Below are 23,978 nucleotides of genomic sequence, written 5' to 3' on the forward strand. Positions count from 1 at the left end.
TAGATTTTCATTCTTACTGCATCACCTGTTTAGGCCCAGACAGCAACATACCTCGCTGTCGGTTTTGTGCCTTGTTCTACGCCCAAACTGTTCGTCGTCAGGCAATTTTTGTAGCTAAACATTTCCATTCTCGATCTCTGTACTCCGAAATGGCTTCGTTAAGCCATCCGACTACCGATCTCCTGAAAAAACATAAGGGTAAAGGCAGAGACAAGACCGCATAGGTCCAAAACTGCCGATGACGCTTCCATTAAGCTAGTCGCCAGTCCGCCGGTACTCAGACACTTTCGCAGCCCCTGATACCCACTACTACAGAGTCACAGGCCTCTACTGAGACCCATTTGGAGTCTGGTATGCTGCGAGATGCTTCTTCGACTATGGAACATGCGGCTGTCTCTACCTTGGATGGGTCCGGAGCCACTGTGCAGGCACCGGCTTCTGAGGGTGTATTCAGGCCTACCGACTTTTATATTAAACCGACAACTTCGTTTCAAGCTAGAAATACCAAATTCCTCGGACCTAAAGCTTGCACTAAGCCTAGAAACTGATGACCAAGCCGCATACTCAGGCCCATATTCCTCAAAAACGAATTATTAGAATGGCTGAAGACCTTATTACCTTAATTTAGGGAAGCCAGCATTCCCCCTCTAAGAGACCTAGAACTGACTTTCTTTCTGATTTTTCTGATCAGGAATCTGGTATCTCTGCTCCTTCTGACTAACAGGATTTACCCGTATCTACTTATGAGGATCTGATGCAGAGGATTCCATTCCCTCTGCTTCCCCTCCAGAAGACTTTTCTTTTGGTGAAACCTTGCATACCCTTGGGGGAGCATTTCCGCTGGGAAAGCCAGTCCAAAAAGAGACTTAGGGAAATTTTACTCCTGCCTCAACACAGGCCTCTAGCTATCTCTGCTATTCTGGTGATTGTAGATGATGTTTTCTTGGAATCCAGTCTTACCCAAGACACTTTGCCTCCAGCTCCCAGGAAACCTGACAGGTACTACAGAGTACCTGACTCTCACAAATTCCTCTTCAGGAATCCTACTGCGGATCTAAAGACCATTTTCCAAAGACCAAAAGGCATTAAGACTACTACTGCCAAAAATCCTACCCCTTTTGATGGGGACTCTAGAGCTTTTGACAGATTGGGTAAGAAGGTATACACTTCTGTTACTTTGGCCATTAGGGCTTTAAATTGCCAGGTTCATATGTTTATCAACAGCATATTATGGGACTACTAAAACAGAAAATTATATTGATTCCTGACTGTGCTGAACACAGAGATTTGCAAGAGTTAGTGTATTCTGCTGAACAAGTTGGTAAACATACTTTGCAATGTGGTTTCGATGCTTTAGAAGCATCTTGCAGGGCTGCTGTCACTGGGTCTGAACTTAGAAGGCTTGCTTGGCTTAAGAAACAAAATTTGCCAGATCATGTCAAAGCTAAATTACTGGATGCACCCTTAAACCAAGACCGCCTTTTTGGTAACAAAACAGAAGTCGTCCTCAAAAGGATGGAGGAAAAAACTAAATCTATGCAAACTGTTAAAGATTTCTTGCAAGTACAGCCTTCTAGTTACAGTAGGCATTGGCATTCAAAGAACTAGTCTTTTCCAGTCCCTTCTGGGCCTTCTCAGTCCAAACCCAGGAGCAGCAGACCACCAAGACTTCAGTCTCAGGCTGTGCACAGATCTAAGCAGTGGAGGGGGGCTCCCACTTCCAAAGCAGGGAGTAGTAGGTCACCCCCCTATGGAAAAATGGCACAATGAGTTATCCTTAACTCTTCCAAGCCTTGCTCAACTACTTGCTTCCTTAGGAGGAAAGCTCGCCCTGCATGCAAAAAACTGGGAATTCATTACCCAGGACAAATGAGTTTTAAACAGTTTCCCTAGGATACAGATTCTACTTCCACTCACTACCAACCCCAAGTGGATGGCCAGACCTCCCCTCAAATCAGTGGGTGGGGGCCCAAAAACAAGTGCTCTCTCTCTCTCCTCCGTATCAGGGCTTTTCAACCTGTCCCAGCAGAACAAAGGGGACAAGATTTTTATTCAAGACTGTTCCTGGTTCCCAGAAAAGAAAACTCTTGGCGTCCTATCCTGGACCTGTCTATTCTCAACACCTTTCTGGTGGTTCCAAAATTCGAAATGCTAACTTCAACAGCTTCTTCCTATGGTAGCCAAGGATGCCTGGCTGGCAACCCTAGACTTGAAAGAAGCTTACCTGCACATCCCAGTAAGGGAATCCTGCAGACAATACCTACGTTTCAGGGCGGGCTCCATGCACCAGTTCTATGCACTTCCCTTTGGCTTATCTACTGTGCCCAGGGTATTCACAAAGTGCCTAGTTCCAGCCATTGCATTTTGCTGGCAGAGAAGTATTCAGATTTACCCATACTTGGATGATTGCCTTATTCAGGCAGAAAGTCAGAACTTGCTATTACAACACCTGGCATTTGTAAAGAGACTTCTAATCTCACTGGGGTACACTGTCAACGAGAAGAAATCACACTTAGTACCCTGCCAACAGATTGTATTTCTGAGAGCAAGCTTGAACACAACTTCCCAGATGGTATTCCTCACTCCGGAGAAACAAGTGTATTTGATAACCTACTTCATCCTACTGGCCACAAAAAAAACAGCTGTCTGCAAGGAAAATCCTGCAAGCCCTCGGGTTCATGACCTCTTGCATTCTGTTAATTCCATATGCAAAACTGCATATGAGGAAACTTCAATGGTATCTAAAAAGTCTATGGTGTCAACATTCTCAGGACCTGGAAACAATGATTCCTATCATTCCTTGTCTAAGGGTAGTGTTCCTTTGGTGGGCAGAAGCCTGCTACCACAACAAGGGGACTCCCTTACACTCTACCCCCTGCTGCCCAAACCTTAACAACAGATGCATCAGACTATGCATGGGGGCTTACATGGCAGGGCATTGCATTCAGGGCAAATGGAACCCAAAACAGATGCAACTGCATATCAGTCAAAAAGAAATGTTAGCTGTACAGAACCCTCTGACAGCCTTCAAAGACCTTATTCTTCCAGGACAACTATTGGTAAAGATAGACAACACCACAGTTATGTGGTACATAAACAAGCAGGGTGGAACCCATTCCTATCCACTCTGCACACTAGCCATGGCCCTGTGGAACACAGCCTTGAACTACCAAGTTGAAACTGCAAGCTCAGTTCCTGCCAGGCAAACTAAATTCACTGGCAGACGACTTAAGCAGAAATCTCATAAGCCCACACGAATGGAAACTGGAACCCAAAATATTCAAGCTCTTGAGGAACAAATAGGGGATACCAGAGGTAGACCTGTTTGCCTCCCCTCAGAACTACCAGTTAAACAAATTCTGCACCAGAACTCCTCACAGCCAAGCTTGGAAAGTGGATAACCCTGTCCTTTACCTGGGAAAACCTCTCAGTTTACACCTTCCCCTTTCTGTCTCTCCTCTCGAAGGTTCTACTAAAGATCAAACAGGACAAGCCAAAGACAGTACTTATTGCCCCAGACTGGCCATGCCAGCACTGGTATCCCCTTTTGCGCAGTCTGACAGTGCTACAACCATGGCACCTGCCTCAGACCCCTTCCCTGCTGTCCCAGCGAGTGGGCCAGATTCTGCACCCTCAGCTTCAAACCCCAAAATTGCAGCCTGGTTAATTCCCTGAGCTCACCCCTAGCAGCCCTCAGTAAGCAGGTGCTGGATGTCATTCTTGAGGCAAGGAGGCCTAGTACTAGAAAATCCTTTTCAGAAACGTGGAAAATATACTGCTACTGGAGCCAGGCTCAGGGGAGGGGCACAACGGTGCCCAGCTTACCCCATATTGTAGATTATTTAACAGAAATGTTCCACAAGGGCCTGTCTTTCTCTTCAATTAAAATTCATGCCTCTGCCATTTCAGCACATTATTATACCGAGCCACCCCTCTTCTCTCATCCCCTGCTAGAACAATTCCTTAGAGGGACCAAAAATTTAGGGCCCCACAGCAGAGCTTCCCCCTTCAGCCAGGGACCTTAACTTTGTATTGGAAAAACTCACCCCCCCCCCCCCTTTGAACCAGCTGCTACAGCAGAGTTCAAATTATTTTCTTGGAAAACGGCCTTACTTCTAGCTAATCACTTCAGCAAGCAGAGTGTCTGAACTGCAGGCTGTCATGGTAGTGGAACCCTTCATTATCTTCCGTGCAGACAGGGTTTCCCTCAGGACTAATCCGTCCTTTATGCCCAAGGTGGTGTCTAGTGTGGCTCTAAACCAGTCCATTCATTTGCCTACTTTTTTCCCTAATCCTCGGAGTAAGGGGGAAAGGATACTGCATTCTCTGGACGTGCACAGACAGCTTAGATTCTCTTTGGACAGAACTAAGCTTCTCAGAAAATCTGACCAGCTGCTAGTTAGTTTTGTTGCAAGGGCAGAGGGGAAGGCCATTTCAAAGCAAACCATTTCCAAATGGATAGCCAATTGCATCCATTTCTGCTTCAAGCACCATGGAAAACCTACCCCACCAGGAATAAGATCACATTCCACCAGGGCTGCATCTAGATCTACAGCATTTCTCAGAGGAATCCCTACCAGGGACATCCTGGAAGTTGCTACCTGGAGCTCTGTAAATACATTCACCAAGCATTACCACCTGCCTATCTTTTCTAAATCCAGAGCTGGATTTGCCACAGCAGACTTACAGGGCCTGATTGCTAGCCCCAATGCTCTCTAACAGGTTCCTGTTAGAACGACGAAAACGCATTTTGTCCAATACGTTTTCATCAACACCTAAAGAATGAACAGGCAAAACAGTGAAGCGGCTGTTAAGAAAATTCTTTCCCTGGGAAAGAAGTCACTTGACCGCTTCATTGCTTTGTTCTGTTTTGCACTGTAGAGTGGTCTCAGAGATTCCCTTATCAATAGCTCTTGAGTGTAAATGTGCAACAGTTACTGAACTTAGGGTTAGGGTGCGGGTTAAGGTAAGTGCATATGTATGAAAGTGTTTACTTTTTTGTTTTCTGCGTTAGATGTATGATTGAGTTAAGTGCATATGTGTTTTAAGCTGTTTCCTTTTTTTTAGGGGGGTAGAATTAGGGTTAAGGTAAGTATGTGTTTGGAACTGTTTACGTAAATGTGCAGCAGTTACTGACCTTAGGGTTAGGGTGCGGGTTAAGGTATGTGCATATGCTTTAAAATGTTTACTTTTTTTGCGTTAGATGTATGGTTGAGTTACGTGCATATGTGTTTTCAGCTGTTTACTTTTTTGGGGGGGTAGAATTAGGGTTAAGGTACGTGTGTATGTGTTTGGAAATGTTTACTTTTTTTTGTTTGTTTTGTTAGAACAGCGATTTCTTTTCCTAGGAATACATTTTTCTCTTTCATTTATGCCCTTTAAACTCAGTTTTGATTTTATTCTACTCATTGTGTTATTTATTCTGAAGACATTTCTGTCTTCCCTGGTAACAATTTCTACTACTCATTACTTAAATTCTTCTCTCTTTTTAACAGGTTGTTGAGAAAGTACTTGCATCTCATTTTTACTTAATTACCCTACAGTTTTATTGGTGATCTGAAATAGTTTTTTAGTCTGTAAAAATATTGATATGTATATATCATGTGTTTGCATTTCTGCTTCGTCTCTCTAACGTTCTTGTATAACTGATTTTGACCATATTTTGACTCAAATGTTTGATTCTTTGTAAGCTTTTTTTTTTTTTTTTTTTTTTTTGAGCTTTTCTCCTTGGGTCTCCACTGAAAATGGGCCACAAGCCCAGCTGGAACAACTCGGTTAACTAATGTCAAAAAATAAATAAGTAAAATAGTTACTGGATATGTGCCAAACTTTTTAATTAAATGCACATACTGTTGTAAAATATAATTGTATGCAGTCTAGTCTTATTGTACCTTGGGGACTAATATGTAAATTCTGAGTTCCTACTACTGAATTCATATCTGCCATACCAAGTATTTTCATAAATTTCTTCAGAAATCTAGCCCCTCTCAGTAATTTTCCCTTATAGGTCTCACGGATTACATCCTCACTACTGCAAATCAAGTCCCAGTCCGTACCTGTTACAGTCCTGTTTCACTATAGCTGGAATGTGTTAAGACTAATGCCCCTAGATGAAGCAGTTAATCACTTCAATTACACTTTTCTTAACAATGCTAAATGATTCAGCACCAGTTAGGACAAGAAGGGTAAAAACTAACTGTACCATGGCTGACACGACCAAACAGCTCATGCTGCAGACAGGTAAAGCATGAAAGAGTGGTATGAGAATAAACACACATCTACCAAAATTTTAGAAATTTCAGAAACCAAGCCAAGATCATTGTTAAATTTGACAAGAAGTCATACTACAGTACTCTTCAAGAAAAGCATCAAAACAGCTCCAAACTTTTTTTGGTCCTCTAAATAAACTGTTAGAGCCTGGATACACCCTGTCCTTTTACTTCAGAGAGTCCAATGCCACTCACTCTAATACTCATTTTATCCAGTCATTTCTATCACTAATCAGTGACCGCGTCTCTTCATCCCCCCCAACTTCCGTCTGTTCTCGAAAGCAATGCTGTCTTAGTTTTCAGCTCTCCCCAATATTACTAGCCAAATTAAAAACAACAGCCTCATTTGCCGATAACCTTCCCACTGAGTTCCACAAAACAGGTGCAGAAACACTAGCCATCCTTGTCTCCATTCTGATCAACTGATCAGTAATTGAAAACTATGTCCCTTCTATCTGGAAAAAAATATATTATTTATACCCCTTAACAAAAGAGGTACTTCAACAGAGTTAAACTATAGACCTAGTGCTGTCATATCACTCCTGTCAAAAATCCTTGAGAAACGTATTCAGTCTCCACTTATGAAACCTGTAACCAAACACAACCTCCTGTCCAACACCCAACACTGTTACAGGCCCAACCACAGTACTACTACTGCCCTTCTCAGCTTCACCATCATAGTAAACCAATACAGAAATAAGGGCAATCTTATTTCTTCACTTTTTCTTGACCTTTCCAAATCATTTGACAGAGTGTCTCACCAAAAGCCTCTTTCTGAACTTGCAACTGTAGATGTTCTTCGTGTTTCACTGTTGCAGTCCTGACTTATGGGATTTCCTGCTTCAGAAGCCTTTGGTCTGCCTGACTACCAAAGTAAAAAATTCCCTCCTCCTAAGGTTTGGAGGATGCTCTACCCTGATGTTGGTACGTTTGGGTATAAAGGGAGCCAGCTGACAACATGGCATCAGTCTTTCTTGCATTCGGAGCCAGAAGCAATAGTGAGTGCGTCAGTTGATCCGCACAGGAGTGAGAAATCTTTTAAAAGCTAAGTACCCCATTGGGGAACTTCCTTTCATGTCAAGTAAAGTTAACAACAGTCTCCACTGTGTAAAACAAGTCCCACACAAAGACTTTCCTACTTCGTGTTTTGCATGCTTAGGCCCAAACCACAACATCCCCAATTGCCATCTGTGTGCCTATTTTAATACCAGATCTATAAGGGGTAGGGCCAAAGTCTTGTAAGCACCTTAGTCAGTAACCCACCACATCCCATCAATGGCATCCGTTGGTCGTCCCAAGATTGAACTCCCTAAGTGTAAGAAGGGAAAAAGAACCGAACTTTGGGACTATGATGACACTGGTTTATCTGCCATATCTTCAAGGCTTATCATTGCAGAGGAACATGAGGTGGTTTCGCAGCCCCCTTCGAGCGAGTCGGTGGCACAGGCCTCTATCGAGACCCATTCAGAGTCCGACTTGTTCTTGGGTCTACTTCAGTGGAAGCCTTGTCTTACGGTTTGTTGGTTGGGTCCAGAGTCACTGTGCAGGCTTCGGCTTCCGGCGAATGATCCACAACCAACGACGCTCCCCCAGGACGTCTGCCTGCAAACATTTCTTCCTTCTGATAGACTAGTGTCAGAATAGCTGAAAGACGGGTCCAAGACAAAAGCTACACCCAAGAAGAGCTCGACTTCAGGACATGTGTCTAGGCCTACTGACTCCCGGCCCTCTCGATACCAACAGGACTTAGGCTGGCCGAAGACATTATTTCTCTGGTTAGAGGCAGACAATTTTCCCCTGAATTTTCACCAGGAAAACAATAGAAATCCTAGTCCTGAGCCTCTTTCAGAACCCCCTGATTCCGCTGAGGATTCTGATCAGGACAATTCTGACCTGGAAGATGAACCTCTTTTTTTACCTCCTTTAAGGATTCTGATTCAGAAGAGATTTTACCTTCTGCTACACCTCCTGAGGACATCACCTTTGTGGAAACTTTGCATGCCATGAGAGAATTTTTTCAGTGGCAGGCCCAGGAATACCCTCAATCAAAAAATAGGGTCAGGGAGTTCCTAGATAGCCCACAGCACAAACCCTTGGTTATTCCTCCAGTTTTGGAGGTGGTAGTTGATGTTTTCATGGAATCATCTCTCAGCCTAGACTCATGTCCCCCAGCCCTTGAAAACCAGACATGTTTTACAGGGTACTGGACTCCCATAAATTCCTTTATAAGAGCCCTACTGCTGGACCCATAGGTTGTCACACCTGGGCGCAAAGCAGTTAAGGATAATACCTGTAAAAACTCTCAACCTTCAGACAAAGCAGGGCCTTGGATGGACTCAGAAAGAAGGTTTGCACTTCATCTACCCTTGCCATGAGGGCCTACAACTTGCCAATTCCATATGATTCAATACCAGCAAAGTATCTTGGATAATATGAGGAAAAAAGATCCTCCTGGAGGGTAAGAATGACTTCAAGGAACTGTAGATCTCTGCCATTCCGGTGCACAGGTTACTAAGCACTCCTTGCACTGTGGGTATGATGCCCTTGAGGCATCTACCCGAGCTGCTGTCTCTGGTTCTGTTATCAGAAGAAATGCCCAGTTTAGAGAACAGGCATTACCAGAACAGGTCAAATCTAAACTACTAGATGCACCCCCTGGGTAAAGACTTCCTCTTTGGATCTAAGGTTTAGGCTATCTTAAAAAAGATGGAGAATTAAGCTAAATCCATGCAGAGTGTTAGACGTCCTCCAAGTCCAGTCACCTAGATTTAGTAGGAATTTTCCCACTAAGCATTGGTTCTTTCCCTCACAATCTAAGCCAAGAAAGAGAAAAAACCCAAGGAGAAAGGTCCCATAGACAATGGGAACAGTCTCAAAGGGCAAGATAGTGGTCATCAGGACCACCCAGGCTGAGGAGTTATAGGCCACAGGGTCCTAGAAAGAGATAAAATGACTCCCCTCCAACCTTTTTCCCCACCCCCATTCCCAGAAAAGGTACATTCAAGGAGAACTGGGCCCTTAACACCTCTGACAAGTGGGTGCTGTAAGTTATCTCAAACAGCTACAGATTCACTTTCAAAGAACCATTAAGATTCTCGCGCCTCCCTGATGTACCAAAAAACCAAAGAGCAGAGGCCATTTCTCAGATCCAAAATCTGTGCACACAGGGCAATGTGGAACCAGTACCAAACCGTCAGTTTTTTTACTCAGGCTATTCCTGGTCTCCAGGAAAGAAGGCTGCTGGTGCCCTGTCATGGATCTGTCCATCCTCAATCGGTTTCTCAGTTCCCAAATTCAAAATGTTTACTCTTAAAAAACTGCTCCCCATGATAACCCCTCTGGCTCTAATGGTACTCTGGACCTGAAAGATGCCAACCTACACATTCCTATAGAAGAATCCTGTTTTCTACATTTCAGAGCAGGTACCAGTTACTTTCAGTTCTCTACTCTTTCCTTTGGCTTGTCTACTGCTCCCAAGGTCTTTACAAAATGTTTGACCCCTGTGATCGCCTTCTGTAGAATGAGAGGCATCCAGAATTACCCTTACCTGGACGACTGCCTCATACAATCCACAAGTTAGTCAAAACTACTCAAGGATCTGGCCTTGACCCAGGCCATACTCTCTTCCCTAGGGTTCACCATAAACCTCAACAAGTCCAGCACAAACCCTACCACCAGGACAGTTTTCCTGGGGACTCTGCTGGATTCCTCCCTCTAAAAGGCATTCATTCCTGCAGACAGGGCTGCCTTTCTAACCCAGTACTTCCATGCCATTATGCAAAGACAATGCCTTTCAGCCAGGGAATTCCTCAGAGCACTGGGCTACAATGGGATCTTGCATACTAATGATCCCTCTGGCCAGGCTTTACATGAATTCCATTCAGGGAATTCCTCAGAGCACTGGGCTATATGGCATCTTGCATACTAATGATCCCTGTGGCCAGCCTTTACATGAGGAAACTTTAGTGGTACCTCAGTGTCATCTAGTGCCAACATTCACAGCCCCTGGAGATGGAAATTCAGTTAATTCCCTGCCTCCAGGAGGAACTGGCATGGTGGGCACGAATGTATACACAGAACCAGGGTCTCATCTTCAGGTTCATCCCTCAGGAGCAAACCTTAACCACGGATGACAAACACAGCCTGGGGAGCCCATTTCCAGCACTTTCTATCTCAGAGCATATGGGAAAAACAGTTCAGGCACAAACACATAAATTGTAAAGAATTGATGGAAGTACAGAAGGGCTTGATGGCCTTCAAAGATCACTGGAAATCAGGGTTCCTACTTATAAAAACAGAACACAACAGTCATGTGGTACTTAAAAATATAAGGGGGCACCCACTCCTACTCTCTCTGCTGTCTGGCAGTGCCGATCTGGGGGACAGCAGATGCTATAGGGTTGCACCTGATGGCTCAGTACCTTCCTGGGGCTCAGAACACTTTAGCAGACAGTCTCAGCAGACACTTCATGGACCCCCATAAGTGGCAGTTGCATCGGGAAATTTTTCTCAGCATAGCCCAGAAATGGGGATCCCCACAAATAGTCCTCTTTGCCACCAACAAAAATGCTCAGCGAAAAAGATTCTGTTCCAGGAACAAACTTCGCAAAACCTGGAGGACAGGTGCCTTCTCATTCCCCTGGAACCATCTATTTCTTTATGCATTCTCTCTCCTGCCTCTCTTTCCAAGAGTCCTCTTAAAAATCAGGGAAGAAAGATCTAGGGTCTTCCTTATTGCCCCAGACTCACCCAGGCAACATTTGTACCCTCTGCTAATGTGTTTGACCAAAGAAAAACCTTTGCAGCTACCCCTAAGAGTGGATCTGACTGAGGCAAAGGGGAAACTCCTGCACCCCAGCCAGTAGACTTTCAAACTTTCAGCCTGGATAATTCAATAAACTTCTACCCCTAGCTCCCCCTGAGTAGCCAGCTGCTTAATATACTAGTGTAGAAGACCCAGTACTAGAAAAAACTACTGTGCCAAATGGAAAAGATTCTCTGTTTGGTGTCAGGAGAAAGGCCTCATCCTTTCCTCAGCCAACATTGCAGGAATCGTAGACTGCCTTGGCTATCTTGGTGAACAGAGGCCTATCCTCATCCATTAGGATACACGCCTCTGCAATTTCAGCCCCATGCCTAATCTTCCTCCTATCTTCTCCCACCCCCTAATGAAACAATTCTTTGGGGGAGTGCTTAATATCAGACCTCCAAGTAGGCAACCCGCCCCTCCTTGGGGACCTCATTTTTGTTCTAGAAAAAGCTATCTTGCCCTCCTTTGAACCAGCTTCTTCCACTGAAATAAAATTCTTGACGTGGAAAACTGTCCTGTTAACTGGCAATCACCTCAGCTAGAAGGGTAGGAGTTGCATGCTGTCATGGCAATAGAATAATTTCTTATTTTCCATCCTGACAGCATGTCACTCAGAACTAACCCATCATTTATGCCCAAGGTGCTCAAGGCACTTCATGAACCAGGCCATATGCTTGCCTACTTTGTTCCGTAGGCCACAAAACCAGGGAGAAAGAATTCTTCATTTATTGGATGTGCACAGGCAACTTTGCTACTACCCTGACAGAACTAAAGCAGTCAGAAAAACAGAACAACTGTTTGTTTCCTTTGCCCTGGGATCTGCGTGCAAACCAGTCTCCAAACCAGCTATCTCCAAGTGGATCTCCCACTGCATTTCCTTTTGTTACACCCACTGTAGCAAGAAGCCTCCTAAATCTGTTGGGGCTCACTCTGCTCAGGCCAGTTCTGCGCCCACAGCTTTCCTAAAGGGAGTACCTACCAAAGACATTTTGGATGCAGCTGCATGGCCTTCTGTACATACTTTTACCAAACACTATCACCTCTTGGCCTTCTGCAGGTCCAGAGCAGGGCTTGCCACTGTCATTTTGCAGGACATCCTCTCCTTAATACTCCTTCCACCCTCTTCACAGCTTTGGGAATCATCTCATAAGTCAGGACTGCTGCTGTGAAACACACAACAAAGTACAGTTGTGTACACATTCCATAAATGTAGATGTTCAAATGTATTCACTGTTAGTCTCCTTTCCCTCCCTCCAACCCCCTTATTCTCATTACAATAACAGTTTACTTCCCTGTCCTCTCCTTACACAGAACCCTACACAGGGTGACCCTTCAGACATGATTTGTTCATATTTTACCCCTCTCTTAAGGGTCACCTATGGGGCTTCTCCCTTCTAGAGGCAAGAAAAACTTATGTCATGGTGTTGGTTGGCTCCCTTTATACCCAGACATAACAATACCAAGGTAGAGCATCTGCCAGCCTTAGGAAGAGAGAGTTTTTTTTTACTGTGGTAGTTGGGCCGAACAAGGGCTTCTGAAGCAGGAAATTCCATAAGTCAGGATTGCAACAGTGAATAGTTTTCACGTACTCTTACACCAACTTTGCTTCCCATTTGTTTGTACTTTATCTTTCCTCCTCATACTGCACTATTTTCTTAAACTCTTAATCTTCCTCTGCCTTGCACCCCACCAATAACTGCAATTCCTCCTCTGTCCATTTATCCTCCTGTTAATTCCCTAATTTCTCCTTTTGTATCCCTCGACAATTTTTAAGCTGTGTTACTAATTGTCTGTCTGTATATTACTAACCTCAAAATCACCCCAGTTTGTTTTTTTTCTCTGCAGCATCACTCTATAAATACATTAACTGTTATTGGAATTAATTTTCTATTCAGTAATTAGCCAGTATATGTTAATTTCTTTCGTTTTTTTTTGTGTTTGTGTATTAAAATGCTGTGTTCATATAGAAAATATTTAAAAATCTTGTAAATAAGCTCATGTACAGATATTTTACCCTGCAGTTGTCAGTGTGCATCATGTGTAACTTAAATGTGGACTTTTCTCCCCAGGCCCCCACTGAAAATGGGTTTTACCCAGTCAGACCTTTCCCAGTCAACAAAGGCAAATAATACACAAGGAAAATAAATATTCCCTATTGAAAGTTGATTATTTCTCCCAAAATGTTCTAAAGCTCCATAATACCAGTTCATGGTGGAATATATACATGACTGTATAACTCTTCTCACTTGCCAGTAGCCCCTAATTACCACAAATCTACCGTTAGTGTCTCTCCCCTCTATCAGAGGTTGGAGAGAGTTGAAGCTCAGTAGTTATTAACTAAGGAAGATACACACTAAAATAGTAATGTTTAATTAATCAACAGACCGTATTGTTTTGGAAATTTGGATGTTAGAAGGGATGAAGGTGATAAAGATCTGGAGTATTTTAGTTAATATATTTTTGGGAAGGTGGAGTTAGTCAGTATCTTGTAAGAAAGTTATGCTGGGTGTATTACTCAAATAAGATCTTCCCCCTCAAGCTTTCTATAGACCCATTTCAGTTTTAAACCATGGTTACAAAATGTCTACTCGAGCTAGGAGAATGACAAAAGTTTTGCCAGATTTGATAGATATTGGCATATTGTGGTTTTGCGGAAAGGAGGCAGACATCTGACTACACTAGATGAAAAATGATTAGAGGGAAACAAAGTGCTAGAAAATGCCATTATTCTTGGTGTATGTTGATGCAGCGAAAGCATTTGACAGACTCAAATGTGACTTTACTCTGTAGGGCAAGGGCAGGATTTATGGTGCTGAGGACCTTTTATGAGTTTTGACTTTGGGAATGTTCTTGCCTTTCTGGCATGGAAATTTCCAGGTTAAGGCCAGCTGAATGTTTTGAGATGATTGTATGCTTGGTGTACCCTGTCTAGGGAGGTTGCCATAGGAGTATGCTTGTATGTGCTGGATTTGATGGAAGAGTAGGAGACTGGCTCTTAAATGCTGATTACTGGATTTTGTGCAGTATTACTACGTCCATAAAAGATTCTTATGTTTTGAAAAGATATTCCACAACAATAAATAACATGTTTCATTAGTATTGACCTCATCTTTAATGTCCCTAAATGTAGCTTAATGAAAACAGACAAAAAGAAGCTAAATTAGTGTGTAGGCAAAGAGAAAGAAATGGGGGGTCCTAAATGAAAGAGCAGCACTGGTAACGTTTTTAGTGGAATGTAGAACAGAAGTTGCCATTAAGAAAGGAATAATTAGCAGAACATATAAAATGTTGCATGATAACTTTGAGTCCATCGATGGTTAGAAAGGACTAGGAGTAGAGATTAGATAAGCACTTTACAAAGAAACAATGGGGGTTATATGCATGTCTTCCAAATATGCAACTAAATTTAGAGGATTTTGGATCTTTGCCTGGAAGTGCTTGCATATAGGTATTTTTATACCCCAAGCAGACTTCAAAGAATTTTTCCTCAGGCAGACAGCAAATATTGGAGGTGTGATGGGGCAGAATGAGGTAACTGGGAGCATATTTTCTGGGAGTGTAATGAGTTGGTAGATTTTAAAGATTCCCTGCAAACTGCTCTGTCAGACTCTGGGTAAGCACGTTGGAGTGACTAGGGAAATTATTTTTTGAGCTATCATACAAACATGGAATAGCCTTAGACATAGGAATGTCTTGTTGAGTCTAATTAGGATGGCTGCCAAAAAGCAAATACTAGAAAATGGAAATCAAAGTCTGAACCAACTTTACTAGAAGTATGGGATCTTTAGAAAAGGGTAGGAGGAAATTACATAGGAAAAAATGGGAACTGTGGGATCAATACATGCAGAGGAGGAATGAAGTTTAAAAGAAGGCAGGATTTGAATGAACTATGTAATGGTTGACTAACAATGACTGGATATGTTAAAAGTGATGTATAATGTTTGCAGCTGCAGTTGTCAGCACTATTTGGAATGTGTAATGTTTGCAACTGAGATTGTGTTGCTATGGTTTATTGTCATTTTTATAAATGTAACATAGCCTATGTCGTATATGATAATTTAATAAAGATGTTTCTTGTTTAAAAAAGAACCTAAATTATGATTTTAAATAAATGATCATATCAAAAACTGGACACTAGCATTGAAGATCTGTGGAAATTGTTAAACTGCAGTTTAATCTTTGAGTTTATATTTAACACAGTAAAGTGTATTGCAGTCATCTCTTATTGTGTTCTGTTTTTTTAAAGATTTTTGAGAGGGTGACCTCTGACTTGTCTGTCAGGCAGTGTCATCCACTTATGTTTTTCAGTTTTTAAAATCTTTGTGTATAATGTATCATTTGAGAAGTTAACATTAGATTAGAAATGTAAAGCTAAAATAAATATCAGTAGTAGAAAAATTGAGATATATTCCTCCATTTGTTCATTTCTTAATGAAGTGAGTGAAATGATCCAAGGAAGCCTTCAGCCATGACCAGCATTCAAGACGTATTACATACATTAAAAAAACAAAAATCTGCAGTTACTATGTTACCCATGTTCAGAATGGCTTGAGCTGCTGATGAGGGAGTGGTGCCATTGTAGCCCCTGGCATGGGGAATTGGACAGTAGCGGCACCATAGTGTCCTGGTCTGTGGTGGGAGGGGTAGCCAGACTAATCCAGGCTAGTGAACAAAGGTGTGCATCTCAGACCATGCACAAGGAGATGGTTCAAGTGGGCTGGGGCACAGAGCACCTTCATGGCTGCCTTACTGTTAGCCTGTGCAAAACAATTATTTCCCTCGTGCTGTGAATACCCAGTGTAAGAGAATATATGGACTGGAGTCTGATTGCGAGAGACTTAATAGACACTGTGTAAAAAAGCACCTAGAAAAAATGGAAATAGAGAATGTTAACATGGAGTTACAGTAGTCAGTTTTCTTAAAGGCTAGCTGTCATAGGCTTGACAGCTGAGTCTTTAAATATGCTCCTCAATTTGCAGCTGGCCTGGTGAATTTCCCCTTTGACAGTAAAGGAGTAGACACTAGCATCAGTTCCTGCTTGAAGGTTTCATGTTGCTGAGTGACGTCCTATCATTTTGGGCCAGTCTGCCTCCATGCTGATTTGTTTTTCTTGACTTTTCCTCACTCATCCAGACATCCACCTGCTGCTGTGCACTTCAAAAATATCTTTTTGCCAGTGTAATTTTGAAACTTTTTTTTCTGCAAAATCCTTTCTATGATAAATTAAGGTGCTGATTAACCTCTGCAGAATTTGGTGAAGTTCATCGTGTTTCACTGTTGCAGTCATTACACTTGGGTTATCCTGCTGGCAAGCGACCCGTAGTCGGCCCGAGCTCCAAAGTCTTAGTCCGGCGTCGGTTGCTGTCGCCTCTTCCCTGACGTCAGTGCGCCAGGGTTTTAAAAGTTGCAACCGATGCCATTTTCTCCAGTCTTTCTTGCCGCGCGGAGCCCGAAGCATAATCAGTTTGCAAGTGCCGGTCGGCCGACTCCTGAGATTTTCAAAATTGAATTTCAGAACCGAAGTCTTCAATAAAGCTAAGTACCCCTCCAGACCAATGTCAGTAAAAGTTAATAATTGTATTTCTTGTGGGAAGCAAATACCTCATAAGGACTTTCACTTTTATTGCATTCCTTGCCTAGGCCCTGACCACGATGTCACTAGTTGTCGGTTTTGTGCTAGATTTAATAAATGCACTATTAAACGTCGGTTTGATTTTGCTTTACATTATTTTGGAAGAAGATTTAATTACATAATGCCGTCAGAACAACCGACGACCGGAATGTATAAAAAACGCAAAGACAAAGAAAAAGACAGCCATCCGAGGTCCAAAACCGGCGATGAAGCCTATTTGTCTGGTTCGCAGTGAGGCGCTTTCGCAGCCCCTGACACCCGCTACCTCAGAACCACAGGCCACAACCGACAGCCACGTGGAGACACCGAGGCCTGTGGAAACTCAAGGTATTGGGCCTATGGAAAACATACCCTCAGATGGGTCCGGAGCTGCTGAGCAGGCACCGGCTTCTGCGGGTGTTTTCAGACCTTCACAGCTTACAATTAAAGCTACTACAGCAGCAAAGGCAAAGTCAAAAACACCATTAAAGACAAAGAAACAAGTGCAGCATTCTCCAGAACAGTCATCCATGCCTAAGAAACAGATGCTTAAAATGACCGAAGACCTTATTACTTTAATCAGAGGCTCCCACCCCCCTCCTGACAAAAGGCCTAGGCAAGACACTGATTATGACTCCTCTGATCAGGTTTCCATTTCTTCTGATTATTCTTATGACCAGTGCTATTCCCTCCCTCCCTATGAGGACTCTGATGCTGAAGAGTCCATTCCTTCAGCCTCACCGCCTGAGGATTACTCTTTTGGGGAAACCCTGCACACCATGAGGGAGCATTTCCATTGGGAGAGCCAGGATTACTCAGAATCCAAGAAAAAGGCTCAGAGATTTCCTTCTATTGCCTCAGCACAGGCCCTTGGCTATCCCCTCTGTGCTTAGTATTGTTGAGGATGTTTTTTCTGAATCCAGTCTGTCTCCAGATTCTTTACCCCCTGCACCAGTTAAGCCAGACACGTACTACAAGGTCCCTGACTCTCATAAATTTCTTTACAAAAACCCCGCTGTGGTCCCAGAAACTATATCTCAGGGTCCAAAAAGGGTTAAAGCTTCCACTGCCAAAAATCCTGTCCCCTCAGATAGGGATTCCAGAGCTCTGGACAGATGGGGGAAAACAGTTTACACTTCTGCTACTTTAGCTGTAAGAGTTTTAAACTGTCAGGTTTCACATGCTTAAATATCAGCAGTATCTCATGTCATTGTTAAAGCAGAAAAAGGTTACAAATATAGAAGGTCCTGACTGTAAAGAAATGCAGGATTTATTGCATGCAGTTGAACAAGTGGGAAAGCATACTCTGCAATGTGGTTTTGATTCAATAGAGACTTCTTGTAGAGCCGCAGTTACAGGCTTAGTTATTCGAATACATGCTTGGTTGAAAGAACAAAGTTTACCTGACCATGTTAAAATGAAATTATTGGATGCTGCGCTGCAACATGATACTTGGTTTGGTGTTAAGGCAGAAGAGGTTTTAAAGAAAATGGAGGATAAAGCAAAATCAATGCAAACTGTGAAAGATTTCTTAAAGGTTCAGCCACCTAGATTTAGCAGGAACTGGCCTTCAAAAAACTGGTCCTTTCCAGTGTCAGACAAGGCCACAAGAGGCAGATCTCAGCCCCAAGGCTCCTACAGACCAAAACAATGGGGTACTTCAGCCCCCAAAGGAGGAGAAGACAAATCACAACCTTACAGGAAACAGTCACAGTGACTTCCCTCTGCAAATACCAAGCTCTTACCAGTTGACAGCACCCCTAGGGGGAAAGCTAACACTTTTCTCAAAAAATTGGCACATGATCACCCAAGACCAATGGGTGTTGAATATAGTTTCTCAAGGGTACAGGTTCCACTTCCACATGCTTCCAGAACCAAAAGGTATGCCAAATCTGCCACAAAACCAATGGTCAGAGGCACAAAAACAGATTGCAACTCTTATGGATATGGGAGCTATTCAAAATGTTCTACAAGAACAACAGGGCCAAGGGTTTTACTCACGACTTTTCCTAGTACCCAGAAAGGACAAAGCATGGAGACCAGTACTGGACCCGTCAATCCTAAACACTTTCCTGGATGTTCCAAAATTCAAAATGTTAACACTACAACTCTTGCCCATGCTGGGCAAAGAGGCTTGGCTAGTTACTTTGTATCTCAAGGAGGCATACCTGCACGTCCCAATCAGACAATCGTGCAGAAGATACCTCAGATTTATAGCAGGCTCAATGCATTATCAATTCTCTGCACTGCCCTTTGGCTTATCTACTGTGCCCAGTGTCTTCACAAAATGCTTGGCACCAGTAATTGCATTTTGCAGACAAAAAGGAATTCAAATATATCCCTACTTGGACGACTGCCTTATTCAAGCAGAGAGCAAGGGCATTCATCTAAAGCACCTGGAGTTTGTAAAAAGATTACTAATTTGCCTAGAGTACACAGTAAACGAAAAGAAATCAAAACTAGTGCCCCCTCGAGATAATATTCCTGGGTGCAAGCTTAAATACAACTACCCAGATGGCTTATCTCACGCCAGACTGACAAAGGCAACTTACTCATTACTTTCAAATGATGGCAACAAAGACCCAGCTCCCTGCAAGAAACATTCTGCGGGCCCTGGGTTTCATGGCAGCTTGCATTCTACTAATTCCATATGCCAAACTGCATATGAGGAAACTACAATGGTATCTAAAAAGTGTTTGGACTCAGCATTGTCACAGCCTAGAGACTATCATAATCTTGATTCCCTGCCTACAACAGGAGTTTCGATGGTGGTCCCAGGCCTGTCACCACAACAAGGGGACAGCCTTTCACCTTTCCTACAGCCAGGCAGACAATAACAACGGATGCATCGGATTACGCCTGGGGAGCACATATGGCAGGAAAATGTGTTCAGGGCACGTGGCCCAAGGAACAAATACATCTTCACATCAATCAAAAAGAGATGCTAGCTGTACAGAATGCCCTGACAGCCTTCAAGGACCTACTACATCCAGGACAATTATTAATAAAGACTGACAATACCACAGTTATGTGGTACATAAACAAGCAAGGGGGCACACATTCCTACCCCCTATGCAGACAAGCCAGGACTTTGTGGGACACAGCACTGACTTACCAGGTACATCTGCAAGCACAATTCCTGCCAGGAACAAAAAATACACTGGCAGAGGAACTAAGCAGAAATCTCATGGATCCTCATGAATGGAACCTAAATCCACAAGTGTTCAACATGATAACAAGGGAATGGGGACGCCCAGACATAGATCTATTTGAATCCCCTCACAATTGCCAATTACAGAAATTTTGCACAAGGACTTATCACTCTCAAGCATGGAAAGTGGATGCTCTATCTTTCAACTGGAAAAACCTGACAGTCTATGCCTTCCCTCCGATGCCTCTTCTCACCAAGGTGCTTCTAAAAGTCAAACAAGAAAGGCCAAAAATGATCCTGATTGCCCCAGACTGGCCACGCCGGCACTGTTACCCAATCCTACAGATTTTGTCCCACGGCCCGCCTTGGCCTCTACCTCAAATCCCTCATCTTCTGACACAGCAAAACAATCAGATTCTGCACAGTCAACTCAGAACCTTAAACCTGGCAGCATGGCAGATAATGTAGCCACTCAGACTGCACCTCTCTCTACAGCTGTTATGGATGTAATTTTGGAAGCCAGGAAGACCCAGCACTAGGAAATCTTATGCGGAAAAATGGAAGAGATTCTGTGCTTGGAACCAGGCACAAGGGCTCGACCCACTATATGCTTTAGATTTTACAATACCTGACTAAGATGTTGGACAAAGGCCTATCTTTTTCTTCTATTAAAATCCATGCTTCTGCCATTTCAGCTCATTACAATATGGATCCCCCCATTTTTTCACATCCTCTACTACGACAGTACCTCAGAGGGGCAAAGAATATAAGACCCCCTAGGAGAGCACCAGTACCTACTTGGGACCTCAATTTTGTTTTAGAAAAACTAACTGCCTCCTTTTGAACTAGCCAGCACAGCTGATCTAAAATTCTTGTCATGGAAAACTGCTCTGCTCCTAGCAATAACTTCAGCAAGAAGAGTTTCAGAGTTACAGGCATTGATGGCTGTGGAACCTTTCCTCATTTTTCACCAGGACAGGGTTTCTCTAAGGACGAACCCAACATTCATGCCAAAAGTGGTCTCTAATGTGGCCTTAAACCAAACTATTCATTTGCCTATTTTCTACCCAAATCCCCAGAATAAAGGGGAAAGACTTCTGCACTCTTTGGATATATACAAAGGCAGCTGCGATTTTACTTGGACAAAACAAAGGCTTTCAGAAAAACTGAGTAACCGTTTGTAGCATATGCTGCAGGATCACAAGGAAAACCTATTACAAAGCAGACACTCTCCAAATGGATAGGACACTGCATCCACTTCTGTTATACACAACATGGCAAATCTGTGCCTAAGGGCATTATGCCTCATTCTACCAGAGCAGCAGCCACTTCAGCAGCTTTCCTCAGAGGGTACCAACCAAAGACATATTAGAAGCTGCAACTCTGGAGCTTAGTGCACACTTTTACCAAGCACTACCACCTACCCCTCTACTCCAAATCCAGAGCAGGCTTTGCCACTGCAGTTCTACAGGGCTTGTTAGCCTCGCCAAATCCAATCTAGACCCAGCCACCCTACCTCAGCTTTGAGATTCTGCCCAAGTGTAATGACTGCAACAATGAAACACAATGAACATAGTACAGTTGTGTGCCTACCATAAATGTAGATGTTCGAGTGTATTCACTGTTGCAGTCCTGGTTACCCACCCACCATCCCCCTCTTTGCTGGGACTATTCTGTACTTCTCAGCTCTATACAACCTATGTGGTGTATTTGCTTCTAGAAGAAGAAAATGTTTTTAGTGATAAATGCATGGTTGTTTGGCATATTTATATCTTTACAGCCTTCATTTATGGGGGCACCTGACATCTGGGGCAAGAAAAACTGAAGAAAATGGCATTAGTTGCAACTTTTATACCCCTGGCGCACTGATGTCAGGGAAGAGGCGACAGCAACTGATGCCGGACCAAGACTTTGGAACTCGGGCCGACTACGGGTCGCCTACCAGCAGGATAACCCAAGGGGAATGACTGCAACAGTGAATACACTGGAACATCTACATTTATGGTAGGCACACAGCTGTACTTTCTTCGTATAATGCCTCAGTAGAAGAAAAGACCAGAGCCCTCCTTGACATGTGATTTTTAGTTATAACTTAAAATGATAAATAATGATCTTTGCATCCATTTTAGTACTGGAGCAGGGATGTTTTTGAGAAAGCAAAAGAAGTGGTTGCACCTCAACCCCAAACTGCTTATCTTTTTATTATCAACTCTGTTATGTACATCTTTATCCACACAGTTTTCTTAGTTTTGTTAATGAGGAAGGTGGATGCTGCAGACATCCTTTTCAGGACTGTACCGAACAGGCAGCAATGTAGTATTGTAGTAATTGCAGTATGTACAAATGCTAACTGTCTTTATACAGCTGATGGTGAAGCTCCTCTATACTTACACCTCCTCATTATGCACAAGTATATTATAAATAACAGTAAAATAGTCTTGCTCTGAAAACTCTAAAAACACACTTGTGTAGTATACACAGTAAGCGCACACATGCATATTATAGAGCACATAAAAATAGAAAAATGGTATAGTGTGTACATGATGACATTGGTTTACATTGTTCAAAGACAGTAGCAAGAGCTGATAGTTTATATTTGCCAAAACAAGTACATTTGTATTCCTCCATGAGGTGTTCAAGAGATTAACCTGAAGATTGGTATTCATTAATCTTTCTGATGTCTTGGGTAGTACATTTCAAGCTGTTAGTGTTAGCTTTAAGAATGCTTTGTCCCCCCGGCCTTATTAAAAGGAGGTGTAAGTACAGCGGAGCTTCACCATCAGATGTATATAGACCATTAGTATTTGTACATACTACAGCAGCTTGAAAGGCTGTGGAGTTAGAGGTGTGTGTGTGTGGGTTGTTCAGTAACAGGAAGCCATTTAGGCTGTAGTGTTATCTACTGGTGATTCCTGCAGTTAAGATGATGAAGCAGCAAATTCACCATACCGCCTGGTTTTGTCTGGCTTATCTGCCAACCGTTTTTTAAATTTTTCATTTCTTGGACGAAGTTTGATCTTTAATCAAATCAACCCAATCCCCATTTTATGCGTTTAGCATTAGCGCCTCTTTCCACTGTTGCACTCATTTTCTTAACACTTATTTCAAATTTCTTGATCTGGTACACTAATTTTCTGGTTCACCTTTTGACTTCATATTGGATACAGTTGTCTTTGTTGTATTGTTCCTTTTCTTTACCCTGATTCCACCATGATTCCCTTTGTTTTCTTTTTTTTTTTATGTTAACCTCTCGCCACTGTACTACAGTTTGCCAGCCTCAACTGTCTTCACTGTGTCACTGACATCTTTCCTTTGCCAGTTTTCTAGCCTCCATTTTCTGAGATCACCAGGTATAACTTGAAAGCATCTCTGATTTCTGTCAGTTCAGTCTTGATGCTTTCTACAGTCATCTGCCACTACAAATTCCCCCACCCTGTACTTGTTGGGTTCTGTTATCTGTCACCAAGCACGGTCACTTCCTCATTAAGTTAGGATACTGCTTTCACGTCATCTTCTGTCACATAATGTTATGCATGATATTTTAAATCCACGTAGCTCCCTTATTTCTGGAGTCTGTTACCTTTCAAGGCTTGTGTCAGTCATGCATCTGTCTCAGTGGTCTTTGATAAGTCTTACAGTATACTTTTAAATATCTTGCCATGAATATTTAAATGCTAGATTGCTGGCTCTTAAGTTTGATCCTTTGTAAAACTTGGGTATCTTCCTTGCTGAAATATCTGTTTATGCCTTACTTACATGGCTGCATTTTCCTCCAGTTGACTTATCTCCTTCTGTTAAGATGTTACTGGCTTCATAATTATAGAGCTCCTTTTGTTGAACAATCTGGTCCGTATGTATTGGCTCTAATGACATATGGTGTGCTATGGCTATGTAGGATGATGGGTGCTGGGTTAATGTTTTGTTTTTCTCTAAAAACTGTTAGCCACAAATTTTAACTGTGGCAGTGTTCATGTTACTCCCATTTTAAATTGCGGAAAATACTAGCTTGCTTACTGCTCAGTCCTGTACTCTGACCTTCACCAACATCTTGCTGATGTCCTTCAAGGATGCATCTGCAGTCCTAACAAATGGGTTGTCCTGGCCTCAGGCAGCCCTTGATCGGCAGTTCCAAAGTCT

At 42.9% G+C, this 23,978-nt stretch overlaps 1 protein-coding gene across 1 annotated transcript in view; it reads left to right on the forward strand.

Annotated features, from left to right (window-relative positions):
• LOC122795948 (transcription factor TFIIIB component B'' homolog) overlaps positions 1 to 23,978 on the forward strand; it is a 390,329-nt gene that overhangs the window by 275,612 nt on the left and 90,739 nt on the right. The gene's annotated exons all lie outside the window — the stretch shown is intronic.

Source organism: Protopterus annectens, chromosome 2.part2 (genome assembly GCF_019279795.1).
Source record: "Protopterus annectens isolate FY-2018-M chromosome 2.part2, PAN1.0, whole genome shotgun sequence".
NCBI classification, from domain to species: domain Eukaryota; kingdom Metazoa; phylum Chordata; order Ceratodontiformes; family Protopteridae; genus Protopterus; species Protopterus annectens.